This window comes from Taudactylus pleione, unplaced genomic scaffold (genome assembly GCF_031769625.1).
Source record: "Taudactylus pleione unplaced genomic scaffold, aTauple2 ptg000025l, whole genome shotgun sequence".
NCBI lineage: Eukaryota > Metazoa > Chordata > Amphibia > Anura > Myobatrachidae > Taudactylus > Taudactylus pleione.
The window spans coordinates 4,590,511-4,611,061 of NW_028284427.1; the positions used below are offsets into that span (position 1 = coordinate 4,590,511).

A 20,551-nucleotide genomic window follows, 5' to 3' on the forward strand; every position below is an offset into this window, starting at 1 on the left:
GTTATTGGTGGCAGGATCTCCAGAGCTCCTGTTACGCCACTTGGACCTGACCATTGCACTGCTGCAACGGCACGGCTGGCTAATCAACTGGCAGAAGTCCACTCTAATCCCGTCTCGGAGGATTCTGCATCTTGGAGCCTTATTGGACTCGGGACAGCAAAGGATCTTCGTGACGGAGGACAAGATCTCTGCTTTACAGTCAAGGGTGCGCAGTTGTCTGCACAGCCGCCGGGTGTCCTTACACTCGGCGATGAGGTTACTGGGCTCCATGGTGTAGGTGTTCGACATGGTGGAATACGCCCAGTTTCACTCCAGACCTCTGCAGCACCTGATCCTGTCCAAGTGGAACGGGCTGACTCAGTCTCTGAAGTCCCAGACGATTGTGCTCACCCAGGAGGTTCGCCTGTCCCTTACGTGGTGGTTACAGATGACCCACCTCAACAAGGGACGTCCGTTCTGGGTTCCAAATTGGGTCCTGTTGACAACGGACGCCAGTCTTCGGGGCTGGGGAGCAGTTTCGGGTCCACACTTGTTCCAGGGCAGGTGGACGCCGACAGAAGCGGAGCTTCCAATAAATATCTTGGAACTCCGTGCGGTCTTCAATGCTCTCCAGCAGGCACAGCGGTTTCTCCAGGGTCGCCCGGTGCAGGTCCAGTCGGACAACGCTACCACCGTGGCCTACATAAACAGGCAAGGAGGAACTCGCAGTCGGGCGGCTCTCGTAGAGGTCTCTCGGATCCTGGTTTGGGCGGAGCGCAATCTTCCGGCCATATCAGCGGTCTTCATCCCGGGAGTGCTCAATTGGGAGGCAGACTTTCTAAGTCGCCAGGACGTTCATCCGGGGGAATGGTCCCTGCACCCGGACGTTTTTCAACTACTGGTGGACAGGTGGGGTCTTCCAGAAATCGACCTCATGGCGTCCCGGCACAACAACAAGTTGCCGGTGTACGGGTCTCGCACAAGAGACGAAGGGGCGTCTCTGGTGGATGCTCTGTCCGTCCGGTGGACGTTCCGGTTCGCATACCTGTTCCCTCCGGTCTCCCTTCTTCCACGGGTAATCCGGAAATTCAAACAGGAAGGAGGGACGCTCCTGTTGATAGCTCCCGCGTGGCCCAGACGGCACTGGTTCTCAGACCTTCAGGGTCTGTCCGTGGACATTCCTCTGCGGTTGCCGCTACGACCGGACCTTCTGTCTCAGGGTCCTTGCCTTCACCCGGACCTGACTCGGCTGTCTTTGACGGCGTGGCTGTTGAGACGGCCATGCTGAGGTCCCGGGGGTTTTCCAGCTCTGTGGTGCGTACCATGTTACGAGCTCGGAAACCGTCTTCCGCGAGGATATACCATCGCGTGTGGCATACGTTCTTCCAGTGGTGTCGACCGAGAGGTTATGCACCGCGGGAGTTTCGTCTGTCTCGGATTCTCGCCTTCCTGCAAGCGGGACTAGATCATGGGCTTTGCCTTGCTTCTTTGAAGGTACAGGTTTCGGCCCTATCTGTCTGGTTTCACCGTAGGATTGCTACAATCCCGGATGTGCGCACCTTTATGCAGGGTGTTCTCCGCATTCAGCCGCCCTTTGTTCCACCTGTGGCGCCTTGGGATTTGGCTGTGGTCCTGAGGGCTCTCCAAGGACCGCCGTTTGAACCACTGGGCTCAGTGGATCTTAAATGGCTAACAGCTAAGACTGTTTTCCTTCTGGCCATTGCTTCGGCCAGACGTGTTTCTGAGTTAGGGGCTCTTTCTTGTAGACCCCCTTTCTTGGTTTTTTATGGGAACAGGGCAGTGCTCCGCACTCGGCCCGAGTTTCTTCCCAAAGTTATTTCCCAGTTTCATATTAACGAGGAAATAGTTGTTCCGGCCTTTAACTCACCGGGTCTTTCCGTGGGTGAGGCCTCTTTGGATGTTGTGCGGGCCTTAAGGACTTATGTTGACCGCACTTCTTCGTTTAGGAAGTCGGACGCTTTGTTTGTCCTCTTTGGCTTCCGTAAAAAGGGTTGGCCTGCTTCAAAGCAAACTTTGGCAGCCTGGATCCGTATGGCTATTTCTGAAGCTTATCTTCATGAAGGCCTACCGGTCCCTCCTTCTCTGAAGGCTCATTCCACTAGGTCTGTGGGTCCTTCGTGGGCAGCTCGACGTGGTGCCTCGGCAGTTCAGATCTGCAAGGCTGCTACGTGGTCTTCTGTCCATACCTTCGTGAGGTATTACAGGTTTGACACCTTCGCCTCTCAGGATGCTTCCTTCGGGCGGCGGATTCTCCTTTCTGCACAGGAGCGTCCCCACCCTTAAAGGATACTGCTTTGGGACATCCCCAAGGTATCCTGTGGATACCCTATGGACCCTGAAGTAGAAAATATGAGATATGGTAAGAACTTACCCTTGTTATCTCTATTTCTACGAAGTCCATAGGGTTCCACAGGACTCCCGCCCTGTCGCACCTGTGCTGCAGATGGGCTTTGCTCTGGTCACCGGTTTTCCGTCTCCCTCTGGTGAGAATGTGATTCTTGTATGTGTCCAGATCTTTGTTCTCTCTCTTCCTTCTCCTCCTCCGGCCTATGGCTTGGTAACTAACTGAGGTGCCTTGGCCCGGGGGCGGGGTATAGGAGGGGGACCTAGTGCATCCTGGGAGGCTGAAAGCTTAACTCTTTGGTGCCCTGCGACTGACGTCACACCTATACCCCAAGGTATCCTGTGGAACCCTATGGACTTCGTAGAAATAGAGATAACAAGGGTAAGTTCTTACCATATCTCATATTTTTACAAACAAAGTGAACATTAAATTTTTTCAAAGTAGTCGCCAGATGAGTCTGCATTTGCTCAAACCTCTTGGTGAAGCAGCTAGCCCTGTCCGAAGCAGGTATGTCTTCTACCTGCTGGATGAATGTCTCCACTGCAGCTTCCGTTGACTCAAAACTAGTCCCATGCATCTTGCGCTTAATTTGTGGGTACTCAAAGAAGTCACAGGGGGCCAGGTCTGAACAGTATAGCGGATGACCATACTCCTGGATTCGTTCACTGGCCGGATAATCCACCACTTGCGGGCAGGTGCGTTGTCATGGTGGAGAAGAGCACCATGAGTGCGAGTTCTTGGGTGGCATCTGGAAATGGCTTCCAGCACTTGCGGCAGGCATTGGTTGGTGCACCAGTGACACTGCGCTGCTGCACGAGTGGTACGGTAGCTACAGTCAGGTGCATAAATATTGGGACATTGACAGAATTTTCATATTTTGGCCTCTATTCATCACCACAATGGCTTTGAAATGAAACAAACAAGATGTGCTTTAACTGCAGGCTTTCAGATTTAATTTGAGGGTAATTACATTCAAATCAGGTGAACGGTGTAGGAATTACAACGGTTTCTATAGTGCCTCCCACTTTTTAAGGGGCCAAAAGTAATGGGACAAACAACAATTCTAAATCTAACTTTCACTTTTTAATACTATGTTGCAAATCCTTTGCAGGCAATTACAGCCTGAATTCTGGAACGCATAGACATCACCAGACGCTGGGTTTCATCCCTGGTGATGCTCTGCCAGGCCTCTACTGCAAATGTCTTCAGTTCCTGCTTGTTCTTGGGGCATTTTCCCTTCAGTTTTGTCTTCATCAAGTGAAATTCATGCTCAATCGGATTCAGGTCAGGGGATTGATTTGGCCATTGCATAACATTCCACTTTTTAGCCTTAAAAAACTCTTTGGTTGCTTTTGCAGTATGCTTCGGGTCATTGTCCATCTGCACTGTGAAGCGCCGTCCAATGAGTTCTGAAGCATTTGACTGAATATGAGCATATAATATTGCCTGAAACACTTCGGAGTTCATTCTGCTGCTTCTGTCAGCAGTTACATCATCAATAAATACAAGAGAACCAGTTCCATTGGCAGCCATACATGCCCACGCCATGACACTACCACCACCATGCTTCACTGATGAGGTGGTATGTTTTGGATCATGAGCAGTTCTTTTCCTTCTCCATACTCTTCTCTTCCCATCACTCTGGTACAAGTTGCTCTTTGTCTCATCTGTCCATAGGATGTTGTTCCAGAACTGTAATGGCTTTTTTAGATGTTGTTTGGCAAACTCTAATCTGGTCTTCCTGTTTTTGAGGCTCACCAATGGTTTACATCTTGTGGCGAACCCTCTATATCTACTCTTGTGAAGTCTTCTCTTGATTGTTGACTTTGACACATATACATCTACCTCCTGGAGAGTATTTTTGATTTGGCCAACTGTTGTGAAGGGGTTTTTCTTCACCAGGAAAATAATTCTTCTGTCATCCACCACAGTTGTTTTCCGTGGTCTTCCGGCTCTTTTGGTGTTGCTGAGCTCTCCGGTGCGTTCTTTCTTTTTAAGAATGTTCCAGTTGATTTGGCCACACCTAATGTTTTTGCTATCTCTCTGATGGGTTTGTTTTGATTTTTCAGCCTAATGATGGCTTGCTTCACTGATAGTGACAGCTCTTTGGATCTCATATTGAGAGTCGACAGCAACTGATTCCAAATGCAAATGTCACACCTAGAATCAACTCCAGACCTTTTACCTGCTTAATTGATAGCTTTTGAGTTGATAGTCCCATTACTTTTGGCCCCTTAAAAAGTGGGAGGCACATATAGAAACCGTTGTAATTCCTACACCGTTCACCTGATTTGGATGTAATTACCCTCAAATTAAATCTGAAAGTCTGCAGTTAAAGCACATCGTGCGTAAAGGGTATTTTATTATTTTTAATAATAATAATACAAATAATTTACAATTATAAGATAAAGCTTGTGTGAAATCCGAATATATCAGAAGTATAGCAAATTATCTAACCCATGGGTTTTTTGTGTAAGACAAACTGAAATGAGGAATTGGCAACCTTGTATCAGCTTTTTAAATAGTTTGGGCATGAGACCTTCCAAGAACACACAAACTGCATGTAAGATACAAAACTATGGGCTCAATCCAATTAGGTGCGAGTAGTGAGTTTGTTTCATGAAACTCGACAACTTTGCACAAATGCGCACACCCGGGAATTCTCAATCCAAACTAAAAATGCCTATTTGCGTTACTCACAGTGGAGGTTTGCAAAATGACTCCCAAATGCGATGTGAGATGTGCATGAAAAAAAGGGGAGACTATCCTGGACCCCCCAAAATTGATAATTTAATTAGCAAGACCGTATAGAAGACCGTTTGTGGGCATTAGGAAAGAACTGAAGGTTTTTGAATGGTGTTAAATGGCTGATTTGTGTTTTTTTTAAAAAATGCAAAAAAATTCTAAAAAGCAAACTTTGTTTTGCTTAATCTCAAACGAATTAAAAGAAAAATTGGAAACAAAGATAGAAAAAAGGTGATTTGGGGTACTTTGAGGGCACTTTGAAAAATGATATAAAATTATAAAAATACATTTTTGATTGAAAAATATACTATAATTTAAATTTGGGGTGCCTAAACTAACAAAGTAAATTTTGGGGTAATTTGAGGCCATTTTTTTAACCCCATAAAATGACATGTAATTATTGGGCAAATTGGAAACTTCCAATTACCTAATTAATTATTAGGGGGTTGTCCAAAGGGTTCAGCACGGTGTCTCAACATTTTAACCTTTAGAATAAAGATTTTCCTTTCCATCTCTCACCCTCAAGGAGTTGCGAATGGAAAAATGTGAATTCACTCTTGGCTGGTTCAGTGCGAGTTGCTAATTGGATTGCAAGACTAATTCGCTATGCAAATTCGAAGAGAAAACAGCAACTAGCTATTTGAATGTAATTGGATTAGAATATGGTGTTACAGATTTGAATGAATTTTATGTGAATTCTGTATTATGGACTCCAGTGTTCTCCCCAGAAATTTTTTCCAGCTGGGTGGCATCAAAAAGTAGCCGGGTAGGGGCCTTCGCAATTATGCGTGCCAGGCAAAGTTACCAATCCAGCCTGACAGGTCTCAGGCTGCTCCCCCACTGGCTCTCAGTCAAAAGTGCCCATTATGCAGTGCCCCCTGTATTTGTGCCCTTTATACAGTGCCCCCTGTAGTTTAGCTATGCCCTTATGCAGTGCCCCAAGGCTGAAGTAGTGCCCCCAGACTGGTCCCTTATGTAGTGCCCCCAGGCTTAAATAGTGCTCCCAGACTGGCCCCTTATGCAGTACCCCCAGGCTTAAATAGTGTCCCTTATGCAGAGCCCCCAGGCAGGCCCCCTATGCAGTGTCCCCAGTAGCAGGCCCCCTATACAGTGTCCCCAGTAGCAGGCCCCCTATACAGTGTCCCCAGTAGCAGGCCCCCTATACAGTGTCCCCAGTAGCTTACATTTTACCTACAGATGTGTCTTCATATGTCTATCCCTTTTACACCATGGCGCAATTCCCGTGCTTCACACTTTTTTCTTCCAGTTTTGCTACTTTTTCCTAATTTTTGTTTATTCGCGTATAGGGGTTGATTCAGTTAGATACAATGTTTTTGCATCTGGGAGCAAGTGCAGCTATATGCCATACTTATGCTGGCTCTGGTCTCGCTGATCTTTGTTCGCAGCCCTATGCATACAAAGATCAGCGAGATCTGGCCGCGAGGGGGGGAGGGGTGAGTTCGGCTGGCATTTGTACACTGTTGCAATGTGAAATCGTCCCACTTGTGGGGGCGGTTTTAATTGAATCAACCCCATAGTGTACTAGGTACTCAGGATTAATGTTATGTTGTGACTAAAGGGGGGCATCCACTACACGATTTTAGCAGGCGATTGAACGATAACGACGTCGTTATTGTTCAATCGTTTAAAGATCGTTTATAAATCGTGCAGGGTTTGGTAGTTAATGATCAACGATGCGCGCTCCCGCTGGTCGTTTGATCGTCTCGTCAGTCGACTGAACATGCAGGTCAATTTCACTTCATCTATTAAAGATAGTTTGCAAATCGTTCAGACTGAAAGATAAAATTTCAAGGGAAAAATCAAGGGAAAATCATTTAGAGATTGGACAGGGAGTAGATCGTCTAGTGCAGGGGTCTTCAAACTTGGCCCTCCAGATGCTGTGGAACTACACATCCCAGCATGCACTGCACATAGTTTTAGCATGCTGTTATATCAAAAAGGTGGCAGTGCATGCTGGGATGTGTAGTTCCACAGCAGCTGGAGGGCCAAGTTTGAAGACCCCTGGTCTAGTGGATGTGCCCCTTAAGAAGCAAAGTCCGTGGCATGCAAAACATATAGTTGACTACCTCTGGCTTCTCCTCCCCGGGAGTAACCTTGGTAGGAGAAGCAGGTGGGCTGTAACGGGGGTGGAGCCTGACAAATAGCTACATTAAGCCCTGCCCCTCTGCAGCAAATTGCCGCGATTGGGTTCAATTTAAATAGGGGTGGGGTTAAATGACACGATTCACTGAGAACCACGTAATTAAGCCCCGCCTCTTACGCGGGGACCCGTGATCGCCACGGAAATTCTCCACATTCTGCCCACTTCACTAGGAAGTGAGCAGAATGCGGGAGAAGTGCCTACCCTTCCGGAGGTGCGGAGGGTTACCCGAAAAATTGGGAGCCTCCCGCAGAAACTGGGAGGGTAGCCATGTATGGCTAAACATGCAATTTGGTGCAGATTGAGGATAGTTTGTGTACACATCCGTATTTTGGAGATGTTTATCGGTGAGATGTGATGAATGGGACTCTTTACCCAGTTTTGCAATTGCCACTATGGGGATGGTTCAATTCAGCAGGAGTTTGAGAGCACAAATTCTCAACTTAGATATTGCATACATTGCAGCTAATTTACTTGAAGTGTGCTCCTGCATCTCTCACAATTCACTTGTAAATGGCCTTTCCGAGAATTGCGCCAAAATATCGCCTATTCTACAATGTGTAGCCATGGAAAAGTAAAGGAGAAAGTGATTTCAACCCCCCAAAAGTGTCAACCTAGCAGAACAGTATTAGCAGGTGGTTAGTGTCGTTAAGCAAAATATAGGATGTTCTTAAAAGGCATGAAACGTTGTTCAGCTGTACACTCTTTTGGGGTACAGAACATTTTATTGTGATTTTTCAGTGTTTTAAGACCAGTTTGCAAAATGTTGAAAAAAAATCTTTACTCACACCAGTCAGTTCAAAAGCACTTTCCCATAAATGCAAAACCTCCACATACCTGTCACACATTTTTTTACATTTTAGATCATTTACATTTTCAGGTCAATATTGTGCAATTTAAATGTTTCCAAATGCCTGTTTATTTATTATCAGAAGTATACCAGAGGTTCTGCACTGTGTCCTGGAATTTTGCATTTAATTTTAAAACTATTTCCCCACCTTTTCCCATGCTCAGGGCTGTGTTGGCAAAAAAAAAAAATAGATTTTGCTGTAAAACTTGTCCGGGAGTTTGGAATTGAATGAAAGACTGAGCATGACTTTTACCTGTGAAATCACATCACCAACCTCAATTTTTGGCATGTCACACTGAATTGAATTGCCCTTAGAAGGGTCCAGATTAAGTTTAGTTGAGTGAAATAAGGGGTAGAGTTCTAATAGCAGAATGTAGAGAAGCTATTGTGCAAAGTGATGGGGAATGAATTAAAAAATGCAATTGGCTTTTTATTCTATCTCTGCTTTTTTGTAGAAAAGTAATTTTAGTTGCCTAAAATTTTGACTTGTGATTTTTATTTTGAGGTTCTAACGAGCTGAGAATTATTTTGTGATGAAGAACAATTCCACTTTCAGACCTAGCAAGATTCCCGTGTTTTTCCCGGAGCTTGGACAAACTACCCGGGTCTTTCTTATGTCTGAAAGGCCTCAAACCGGGAACACGTTCCTGGGTCGGCGCCCCTGCTATTGATCAGGGTTTTTCCCAGGACTTTACGCTCCGGGTAAACAATCCGGGTTATGTGTGAAAGCCAGGATTTTACTACCGGGTCGCCCAAAGAAGCTTCTGATGGGCTGAGAGAGAGAGAGATATGTCACTGTTACACATGACACGTCCTCTCCTCATGAGTGTCTTCAAGTAGTAGTTTTTTTTTTTTTAGTTGAGTAATTTTTTATTAAGAAATTTTGCATATACAAAACAAGAACATAAAGATAATAAAAAAAATAAAAATAAAAATTACCAGCAACATATACAGTTAATAATGACATAAAGAAACAAATTGCTATACAATCACATAAAATATGTGAAATAATATCAAATATATGGAACAAGTGGAGATTTGCATATCATTAATATACCAGAAACATTATCCCATCCAGACCTGTTATATAGAACTCAGACAGATTGACTTGGGGAAGCATATCTTGAATATAGCCAACCGGCCCAAATCTTTTCATATTTAGATTCTGCATTTCGTGTTATATACATATAACGTTCATGTTGCACAGTTAGAGCAACCAAGGACACCCAAGCCTGGAAGTCGGGACCAATAGGGGCCATCCAAAGTCTTGCTATACAAACTTTAGCTAATACACATAAATTTATCGCACATTGCAATTTATATTTATCTAAAATATCATCGTCTATAATCCCAAGGCAACAGAATCTTGGAGTAAGAATAGAATGAGGAATACCGGTATCAGATACCGCACTGAGGACCCGACTTCAAAATAATTGCACCTTAGGACATTCCCATAGCAAATGCCAAAAGGTACCAGAGGCTGTACCACACTTTGGGCAAACATCTGAAGCCCTCCCTCCAAACTTCACCAACCGGGCTGGCGTGAAATAGGTTCTATGAAGTAGAAATAGCTGGATCTGCTGAAACCGAATAGAGGCAGTAGATACACGGGGACAAGCAAGTGCTCCACTCCACTCGTCATCAGTGAGACCACCCAACTCCAATTCCCAACACTGTTTCAAATGAGACAAATCAGAAGCATGATGATATATCAAAAATGAATATAAACAGGAGAGTGTCCGTTTAGGGCCTAAATGTACAAGAAAAGATTTTAAGGGTGAGTGTTGCAACGAGAGAGGCTTACTGGCAAATTGGGTATGCAGTGCATGGCGAAGCTGTAAATACCTAAAAAAATAAGTAGATGAGAGTTTAAATTCGTCCACCAGCTGAGTAAAAGATTTAAGAATCCCATCTTGATACAGCTGATTAATCGTAATAATACCTTTACTACCCCAAATCTCTCTGGCATTAAGAGAAGAAAGTTCTGACAGCTGTCGGGAGCCCCAAAGAGAGATGTATCTGAGTCAATCTCGCTAAATTGTATTAGTGCATGAGCAGCACGCCAAATTCTCAAAGCCTGCAAAACTAAAGGGGGACCGTTACGAGTGAGGGAAGCACTGAGGAGAGCTTGTAGGGGTGTATGTCCCGCTGACACCTGAGAAACTAACAGAGCCGGAAGGGAGTCAACTGAACCGTCCTGCACCCACAGCTGCAGATGAGCCAGTTGCGCTGCATAATAATAGTATTGAAAATGGGGAAGTGCTAATCCTCCTGAAGTCCTTGACCTAGTAAGTACATCCAACTTTATTCGAGACCGTTTATCTAACCAAATCAGGGAAGAAATTATACTGTTCAGTTTCCGAAACAATGATTTAGGAAGATAAATTGGGGCTTGTTGAAAAATATATAAAAACTTAGGTTGCACTATCATTTTAATTAAATTGACCCGTTCTGTTACTGTCAGGGGAAGTTTGCACCAGATTTTAATCCTATCTTTCAAATATGAAAACAGAGGCAAAATATTCAGACGAGAATAATCCTCCATAATATTAGATACCCAAATACCCAAATATTTAAAGGAGTCAACCCAACGTAGAGGTAGGGAAATTAATGGGTTAACAGGAAGGCGTCCTCTAAGGGGGAGAATGGAGGATTTGTCCCAATTAATGGCAAGGCCAGAATAATTACTAAACCTGTATATCACCTGCAGAACCAGGGGCATAGCAGTCACGTAGTTCTGGAGGAATAATAGCATGTCATCTGCATATAAAGCTATTGTATCCATCCTGGTACCCAGAGTAAGGCCAGCGATATCAGGATGTGTACGCAGAAGACACGCCAATGGCTCAATAGCTAAAGCAAATAGGCTCGGAGACAAGGGACAACCTTGCCTAGTACCTCTGGACAATGCAAATGAGGGCGAAATGAAACCATTCACAGAGATGCGAGCAGTTGGCCTGTAATACAGCAACCGAACCCATCTCAGAAATACTGGACCCACACCCATACATCTCATGACCTCCCACAGGAAGGGCCACCCCACTGAATCAAATGCTTTTGCTGCATCTAGAGAGACTACTACAGAGGAGGACCCTCCACTATGAGAAGCCTGGAGATGAGAATAAAGACGCCTGATATTAATAGATGTCGACTGTCCTGACATAAAGCCAGTCTGATCCGGATGTACAATCTTAGCAATAACCTGATTAAGACAGATTGATAGAATTTTAGCGAGTATTTTTGCATCCGTGGATATTAATGAAATCGGACGGTATGCATCGGGAAATTTAGGGTCCTTCCCAGATTTTGGTATCACAATAATGATGGCTTCAGACATGGAAGCTGGAAACACACCTTTATCATATAGATTATTAAAGAGTTCTAAAAGTTGCGGTATAAATAGACCAGCATGTTTCTTGTAAACCTCCAAGGGGATACCATCAGAACCAGGAGACTTACCACCTGGGAAGGAGTTGATAGCAATCTCGACCTCTTCTATTGTAAGCGGGGCATCTAAAAAGGACCTTTCCTCATGAGCCAAATGTGGGAGACCAATTGCTGCCACATAGGACATCAGATCAGCCGGAGTGCAAGACAGTCTAGAGCTATAAATATTTTTATAAAAGTTAAGAAAGGTGTCAGCAATGTCAGAGGTGTTGGAAACCAGTAACCCATCTGCAGTAAATATTTCATGGACAGCTGTGGAGGGACGGTCAGCATGGACTAAATGAGCTAAAAAACTGCCTGTCTTATCTGAAGACATATAGTGGGAATGAGACTGGAACAACAGCCGGCGGGTATTCCTATCAGTAAGATGGGTAGTCCAAGCAGACTGAGCCGCCAACCATCGGACTCGAGTCTCTTCAAGCCTTTTTTGTAAATATTCAGACTCCAGTGAACGGCAAGTATTCTCAAGTTCAACCTCCTTCTCTCTATAACACTTTTTAAGGTCAGCAACCCGCTTAAGCAAAGTCCCTCGCATAAAGGCTTTAAATGCATCCCAAATTACGTCAATTTGAGCCGAGCCAGCATTATCAATAAAAAAGCTCCTCCAAGCCGCTTCAAGTTCCGAACCTGCCCCCATCTGCAGAAGCCAGGAGGGATGTAACTTCCATAATATCTGCCCTCTTGGACCATTCAGGTCCACATTCAATATAAGGGGAGAGTGATCTGATATACCCCTTGTCTTATACTCCGCACCAGATATTTTGGGAATCAAACTAGGGGAGACTAGAGCCAAATCAATTCTGGAGAACGAGCAATAAGAGGAGGAAAAACAGGAATATTGTTGCGTCCTCGGATGCTTCATCCTCCAGGCATCTACCCATCCCAAACCAGCCACAAATTTAGCAAATCCACTCTCACCCCCCACTAGACCAGTTGTATGGACCTCACGCCATTTATCTAAAAGGGGATTCAGATAGTTGTTAAAATCACCTAAACAGATCACGGGGGTGGCAGGAGACAGAGCAATAAATTCTGCTGCTTTTTTTAACACCTCATATGAGAATGGAGGGGGTATATAAACAGCAAGTAAAAAAATAGGGACAGTGTGAACCTTACAATCAAGAAAGACATAGCGCCCATAAGGGTCAATCCTAACAGCGTTACATACAAACGGTACCGATTTTTTGATAAGGACAGAGACCCCCCTTGAGGACGAAGTGTGTGAGGCGTGATATGCCCACCCCACCCAGGGACGTTTAAGAGATAAAATCCTGCTTCCAATCAAATGAGTCTCAGTAACACAGGAGATGTCAGGATCATATTGTTTAAGCATTTTCAACACTAAGGATCTTTTTATTCTATCATTGAGTCCCCTCACATTCCACGTAAGTAGTCGTACCATAATAAAAATAGAAAATATCTAAGGAAATGGGAATAGAGAGATAGCAAATTTCCAAGCGAAAAATAAAAAGTGTGTGATCTGACAGCCAGCATATACATAGTAGACAGAGAAAAGCAAAAAAATAATAATAAAATAAAATAAATAAATAATAAATAAATAAAAAAAAACAACAACTTAACATTCTAAACAAACCTAGCCAACCCCCCTCCCTGTATACCCCTCCGAACCTAGGCATACTTGGATCCCAAAATTGCAACTGCCTAAAACTTAATAACATAAACCAATTAAATACCCTACAAGTAACAGGAGCAATGAACAAAAATAGCCACCAATACATGGGAGCTCTCCATTAGATACTGTGACAGTGAAAGCATTCAACTTTTTGTATATAGAAGAAATTACATAGACTACCCTCCTACCCCAAGGCAATCGGGGACCTCCAAGATAAACATACAATAATAGACAAAATACTAGCAGAGTTTTCGCCTCTGGAATCAAACAGATAGTTATAATCTGAAAAGAAATGACAGATAATGACACGAAGTGGATATTATATCAGAGGTAATTCAATCAGGAGCCAGCTGTCCATTGCCCGGGGCATATCGATCCAGCCAGACAGCCGCCTCACGTGGAGAAGTAAAGAAGCGGGTCTCCCCGTCAGCCACCACACGCAACTTTGAAGGAAATAGCATGGCGTATGAGAGGTTAGAGTCCCGCAGTCTGCGTTTAATGGGAAGAAATTTAGCCCTATCCCTCTGGACCTCTACCGCAAAATCCGGAAACACTGAAATGCGCACTCCTTTTCGTTCTAGCGGACCTTTAGTACGGGCCAGCCGTAGTACAGTGTCCCGATCCTTATAATGCAGGAATTTAGCGATGAACGTGCGAGGCGGAGTACCAGGAGGCAGAGGTCTAGATGGAATTCGGTGCGCCCTCTCAACTGCAAATTGAGAAGAAAAGGACTCCCTGCCATAAGTAGTTGAAAGCCACGTCTCAAGGAAGGATTCAGGAACCCTCCTCTTTTTCAGGTAACCCAACGAATCGTATATTGTTGCGACAAAGTCTTCCTTCCATGTCAGACAGCTTGCTTTGCATAACGGACAGCTGTTGACACATATTAGAGACACGTTCCTGTAAAGGGCCATGCGAGTCTTCCAGTGAAGAGATACGTGTTTCAGCTTCCTCCATACGCTCACGGATGCGTTGCATATCTTGACGGAGCAAAGAGACGTCACATTGCACCTTTTCAATTTTATCTGTTAAATGTTTGCCATTTACTGTAACGGCATCCAAAACTTGTTGTAAGGTAACTTCAGGAGGTGTCGCATTTGTAGAACCTTGAGAGCCCTCTAATGGTGCATCTTTGGATGCAGATGGAGGTTGCGGTGTAGTGGAGCGTGCAAACCGCTCCAATTTAGCAGCCGCGGCTGCCTGACCAGTTTTACCCATAATATGGGAAAAAACTGGATTGCACTGTCAGTGCTGAAGCTAGTATTAAGGATAGGCACACAGTATTAAATATGGCTGCCAAGCAGTGTGGTCCTCTACAGGGTGTAATAGAGAGAAGTACCTGTAGCCTGTGATGTGGGGAGAGGCAGTTCTTCTATGCAGCACCTGCTAGTTGCCAGCTGTATAAAATGCGGCTGAGTGAGAGCTCACAACAGGAGGGATTCACCCGGGGAGAGGACAGCAGGCTCAGCAGTGGTGGGAGAGAATGTCTTCCCCAGAGTCTGGAGTCACGTGGGCGGCAGCTACCTCAGCAGGCCGCTGAGGTTAATATATGCAGGTGTAGAAGGCCACAGCAGGGGAGCCCCATCCGCAGCAATAATGAGGGAATACGTTCCCCTTCAGGTCCGGAGACAGATAGGAGATAGCCGCCGCTGCAGGAGATAGCTGGCCACACTGCCCGCCTGACGCAGCCACAGGACAGCAGAGCCGCCTCCGAGGGGATGCCAGCCGCTGCAGCAGTGAGGAGAGACACCGCGGGTCAGCCGCGAAGGAGGTCCGGTGGCACATGGGAGACAGCAGCCGCTGCAGGAGATCGCGGGCCCGCCGCCCGCCGGATGCGGCCACAGGACAGCAGAGCCGCTCCCGAGGGGACGCCAGCCGCCGCAGCAGCGAGGAGAGACAGCCTCCCCCTGGTCCCGGATACACGTGGGCGGCACAACACCGCGAGCTGGCTGTGAAGGAGGCCGCAGACAAGGGGAGAACTCCCGGGCAGACGGCAACACCAGCAGTCCTCACAGGTAGGTCAGCAGGGGCACGGAAGGCTGTCAAGTCGACTGGTTCCACCAGGTCAGTCACAGTGAGCAGGATTTGTATAGCACGGATAAATGGCAGGAGAGCTCAGATAGGAAGCTCCCTACTCCATTGCAGCCGTGGCCACGCCCCGTCTTCAAGTAGTATTTGATATGTTGATGAGTTTTAAACCGCTTTCCACCTGGGCAATGATTTAGTTTAATTTTGCACAATTCATGTAATGATAAATTAGCCATGCCCACATATGGAGATTGGGCTGAAAATGTCTTCATTGGTGAAATAAACCCCCCTTTTCTTCATCCAGCAGCAACATCCTCCTATGTGATGCAGTCGGTCCTTTCTATCCCTTGTCCTGTCCAGTGTCACCATCCCCAAAGTGTGGCCACTTTGTGCACAGATTCAGTTGTGATCAGATTGGATATGCACATGTATGGAATGGACAACATAATAAAGTCAGATTAATAACTTGGAGGTTGATGCGTAAACTGCCTTGCTAGAAGCTTCTCTGTATGCATGAAATGCCATTATTGTGGGCCAGCAAAGCATTCCCTTTAAATGGCAAAACTGAAAAACTGTGTCAAACACTGAAAAATTTGGCTTATGTCTGAAACTGGTCGACCTGGGAATTTCCCGGGTCTCAGGTGTAGTGCGAAATGGGTCAAAAAACCCGGGATTTCCCGGGTCATATCATGTCTGACAGTGGTATAATTGGCAGTGTCTCAGTACAGTTTTTCTGTTGACAAATCAGATAGCTAGAAGGGGCATTTACAGCACCCATATAGATGGCAAATACATTTTTGAATGTAAATGTGAAAATAAATCCATACATACAAGACACGTATTGCACAGCTTAATTCGTGTAAGACAAGTGTGGTTGTGTCTTTAGTGTAGAGGCATATGCAGACCAGACATGGTATATTGCCAGGTACTGTTAAGAGAAAATTCCTTGCACAAACCTGCACTGAAACACTGTACACTCTCATGGGTGTCCAAATTGGGCAATATTCAGCTAATTGGTTCTGGGTATGAATTGCAGGATTACTGGCTAGTTAGTATAATAACTGCACCTACCCCGGAGTTATTGCATTGTCCGGTATTTGCTTTGATCAGACTATTATGCACGGAATGGGATTGAAATGCCGCCGGTTCAAATCCCGACAGCGGCTGCACGAAGGGAGGAAATCCCGACAGCGTCACGTAACTAATTTAACCCTCTTCCCCTACCCCTCCTTTAGGGGTGCCTAACCCTCCCCCCATAATGCCTAACCCCCCTCCCCGCACCCTAAACTTAACCGTCCCTGGGGGGTGCCTAACCACACCCCAGTGGCGCCTAAACCCCCTTCCCCTAGCCTAACTAACTCATTGGATTGGGTGGTTGGGACGGCGAGCAGAATTATTGGAGTTGTGTTGCCACGTGCTCAGGAGATATGACAAAAGGCTTCGGAAGAAATCTAGATCTATTCTAGCAGATCCCAGCCATCCTAACCATGCTCTTTTTGAGAAATTGCCATCTAACAGGCGTTTCAGAGCTTTGCGCACTCGCACAAAATGTTTGTAAAATCTTTCCAACTGCGGTGCGTATGCTAAATGTTTGATTTAAATTTCTGATTGATCAATACTGTTTAACTATTAATGTAATTGCTGCCTGTTTTATTATGTGGTATAGTGCTGTTTGGTTTTTTGTTGACATCATTCGTGCTGTCAATAACAGTAAAGTATTATTATTATTATTAACCCTCCCCGGGGGGTACCTAACCCAAAGTCCCCCCCGAGGTGGTCTAAACTTAACCCCCCCCTACCTGAGGCTAAGAGGATGGGCGCCCCGGACTTACCTCGTTCGAGTACGCGTTGCCCTGGATTCCGTTGTCGGTATTATGATGGAAGTCTGTGTCTCTACACCTATCATGAATCCCTAGTTGGCATAACTACATACCATTATGCACTTCTATAGTTTTGGAACAACGATTTACAGTAGTGTAACAACCTTGTCTTGGCAATTGTTGCTCTTCCTATGACACTATTTGAACATGTTCCCCTTCATGTTGTGGTATTGTAAGAGCTTTTCTGATCATTTTCTTAATCATACACAATCAGCAAATAGTGACATTGGTGCTTCAGTTCTGCACATAAATCTAAAGCTGGGTACACACTGACAGATAAATTGGCTGATCAATTGATCGGCCAATATATCTGCTGCTCGTTGGCCAGTGTGTACCCGCGATATGTCAGTGAACGTCGGCGTTCACCGACATATTTAATTGGCTGTGCTGCACAGCCGATGGGCAGATATGTCCGCAGACATATCTGTCCATCGGCAAGTGCAGACCGCCTGTACACACACAACGGCAGCCGCGAGGAGGGGGCGGGACACACCACTGACCCGGCCGCCGGGACCCAAGGGCACAAGCAGATGATGGCCTTTCAGTGTGTATGAATGACTGTCATCTGCAGATATATCTGTCAGGTGTGTACCCATCTTAAGGAGGCAATCCAGTTCTCCGTAATGTGCCGCCGTGATGTCCAGTTGCGCACACACAGCTGCTGATTATATTAAGCAATTTTGTTCATTTTTCCTATGGGGTATGAGGAAAAATGAGAAGATATTTTCCTGCAGAGTGAAAATGGCAAATTGTTCAAAATATCGTCTAGTGTCTACCCATGTTTAGTCTGGGGACATGAGGTTCTTTCTGACTGACTACAGCATACAGCATGATAACATTTAAACATGAAACCCTGTTACTTTAGCATAAAAGTTTAGGGATGAACCTATCATTCGTATATTTAAAGCTGGCCATCCACTATACAATAATCTGTCAGATATCTGTCCAATGTGGCTGGTTGGAATGAAAACCTGGTAATGTATGGGAGCAAATGACAATCGTCCATTTGCTCACAAACACTTTCAAATAGCCAAAAATGGTCGATCAGACAAATTAGTTAAAACTAGGGATGTGCAGGCTCGGATAGGTTCGAGTTTGCACGTGGAGTTCGATTTTTCCCTCCAAAAAAACGGAACTCAGAACGAGGCAAAACGTCATCTTACATGGACGAACATCATCATTCCTGGTCTTTTGTCCAGGAATGATGATGTTCGTCCATGTAAGATGACGTTTTGCCTCGTTCTGAGTTCCGTTTTTTTGGAGGGAAAAATCCGAACTCCACGTGCAAACTCGAACCTATCCGAGCCTGCACATCCCTAGTTAAAACACATGAATTTAACCAATTTGAACAATTTTTTTTGCTCGTTCAGTGTAGGCACATCACAGACATAGAAACGTCAGCACGATTACAATGTCCTAATCGTGCTGTCGCTTCTATGGTCTGCTAGTGGATGGGCAGCATAAGCCACCCCAGGAGAAGTAACATATATTATAAGCATTGCAGAATCATTGAAAAGCTGCTTAGTCTACCATAGACACTAGGCTGCGACATTAACCACACAGGAATTGGTTTTACACACATACAAAGTCTTAGATTCAGCACAATTGATTGAGACTCAGTCGCACACAGATGTACAAATGTCTCACATCAAATTGATCAGTTTCATCTAGCAATGTAGTTTTGTTCCCAGTTTTATTCATGCAATACTTTGAGCAAGAAAGATGCTCAGCGCAGCCGAGTCACCTGGCACACCAAGGGTGGCTGTTTGGTGCAACTGAAGCCACAGTGTAAAAGGACACGTTTGTAGAAACTAAATGATCCAGGTCCTACGTTTACTTGACTGTGAAAAAGGCAATCATGGAAAATGGGGGATGATTTCACAGAAGTGATGATGAACCATAATTTAAGAAATGGGCTTGTGCTAGACTGATGTAAATAATTGCACATGGCACAGGATTGGTCAACAGAAAGGAGTTAAAAATAACCTACTGTGACCCAAGTTCACAGGGGGATGTCGTTTATATCCAGGCTGTCGGGATGCCGGCGCTAGAATCCTGACACCAGTCAGAATCTTGACCCGCCAGCAGCCGGACAGTAAGTATTCTGGTTAAGAGGAGGGTTAGGTTTGGGCTGCGGAGGGGAGGGTTAGGTTTAGGCTGCAGGGAGGGGAGGTTTGGGGTTATTGTAGGTTAAGGATACTTACCGACAGGTATCGGTATCCTAACCCTGTCGGGATGCCGTTGACAGCATTCTGAGCACTGGCATCCCATGCCCAACCCTTCACAGGGACTGCCCTTAGCTACCTAGTCAAGAAGAAGTTATTTAAAATACAAGCCAGTTAACAGTGCTGGGCAGCTCCAAATGTTAAAATGGTTCATTAATTTCAATGGGTAGAGCACAACTCTGTTGAAATAAGTGGGCTATGGATATTAATGGAACTTAAAGATCAAGTCAGATCCATGATCATTCCATGAATACCAGAAACTATTGAAATTTAGAAGCGATCAGAAGATGTCCAAATGTAACACACACACACACACACACACACAGCGCGGTATGAATCCTGCACTCAATCTCTCATGCACTATAACGGGTGCCCTCCGCAAGAAATAACAATATAAAGACGAGCTGGCAGCGGCACTATGCACAGCATATTACTTCCTAACGAAAGTCTGTTGACTGAAACGTTGAAGTGAACTTTGTGGTTATTTGCCCAACATTGTTGAGTTTTACTTTGGAGGGCCGTTGCCACCTAATATATATGTGTGTATGTATATATATATTTTTAATTTCTTATATCATAGTACAGGTCGACGTTTCAGTCCCAAACAGGACCTTTATCAAGATCACCAAGTGCCAAGAGCAGAAGATCCATATCTAGCCACCACCACCATGCTGCTTTAAATACCCATAACCAAGACTGGACACACCCCAAAGGGCGGTGCCAATCGCGCCAGGTACATTACCAACCTAATTAGCAGACACCAGGACTCTATTCCCTACATAATCAAAAATGAATACTTACATCTTACACGCGGCTGCTATACAAATAGCGCCACGTTGTTCTCCACGTATGTCACTGACGGCTATAACACTGGAAGTCCCGTGTCTCCGCAAAACCGGAAGTCACGTTACCACAGTCGTCACTCGCTGTTATAGTTACATGGGCTTGCGTTCCACACTTTGGAACGCATAGCCACTCAGAATATAGTTATCTCATATCGCAATTTATCTATTACATATTCAATATATCCCAACACTATTCTTCTAAAAGGGAGGTTATATATACGTTTTATTAGAACTTTGCTTAAAGGGCTGTCCATAGCCTTAGACGGGTAACCATAGCAACCAAAGGTAACTTTTACCACCAAGTCAAGTCTTTCATATGCCCCCTGAAAGACAATGCGACACACAATGGCTACCCAAACATAATGGCTGCTGTAAGTGTCTCGGCTGCACTAC

At 45.1% G+C, this 20,551-nt stretch overlaps 1 protein-coding gene and 1 pseudogene across 1 annotated transcript in view; both read left to right on the forward strand.

Annotated features, from left to right (window-relative positions):
• The window catches only part of LOC148539636 (uncharacterized), a 28,155-nt pseudogene extending 19,521 nt beyond the window's left edge, over positions 1-8,634 (forward strand).
• The window catches only part of FBXW11 (F-box and WD repeat domain containing 11), a 123,211-nt gene that overhangs the window by 28,902 nt on the left and 73,758 nt on the right, over positions 1-20,551 (forward strand). The gene's annotated exons all lie outside the window — the stretch shown is intronic.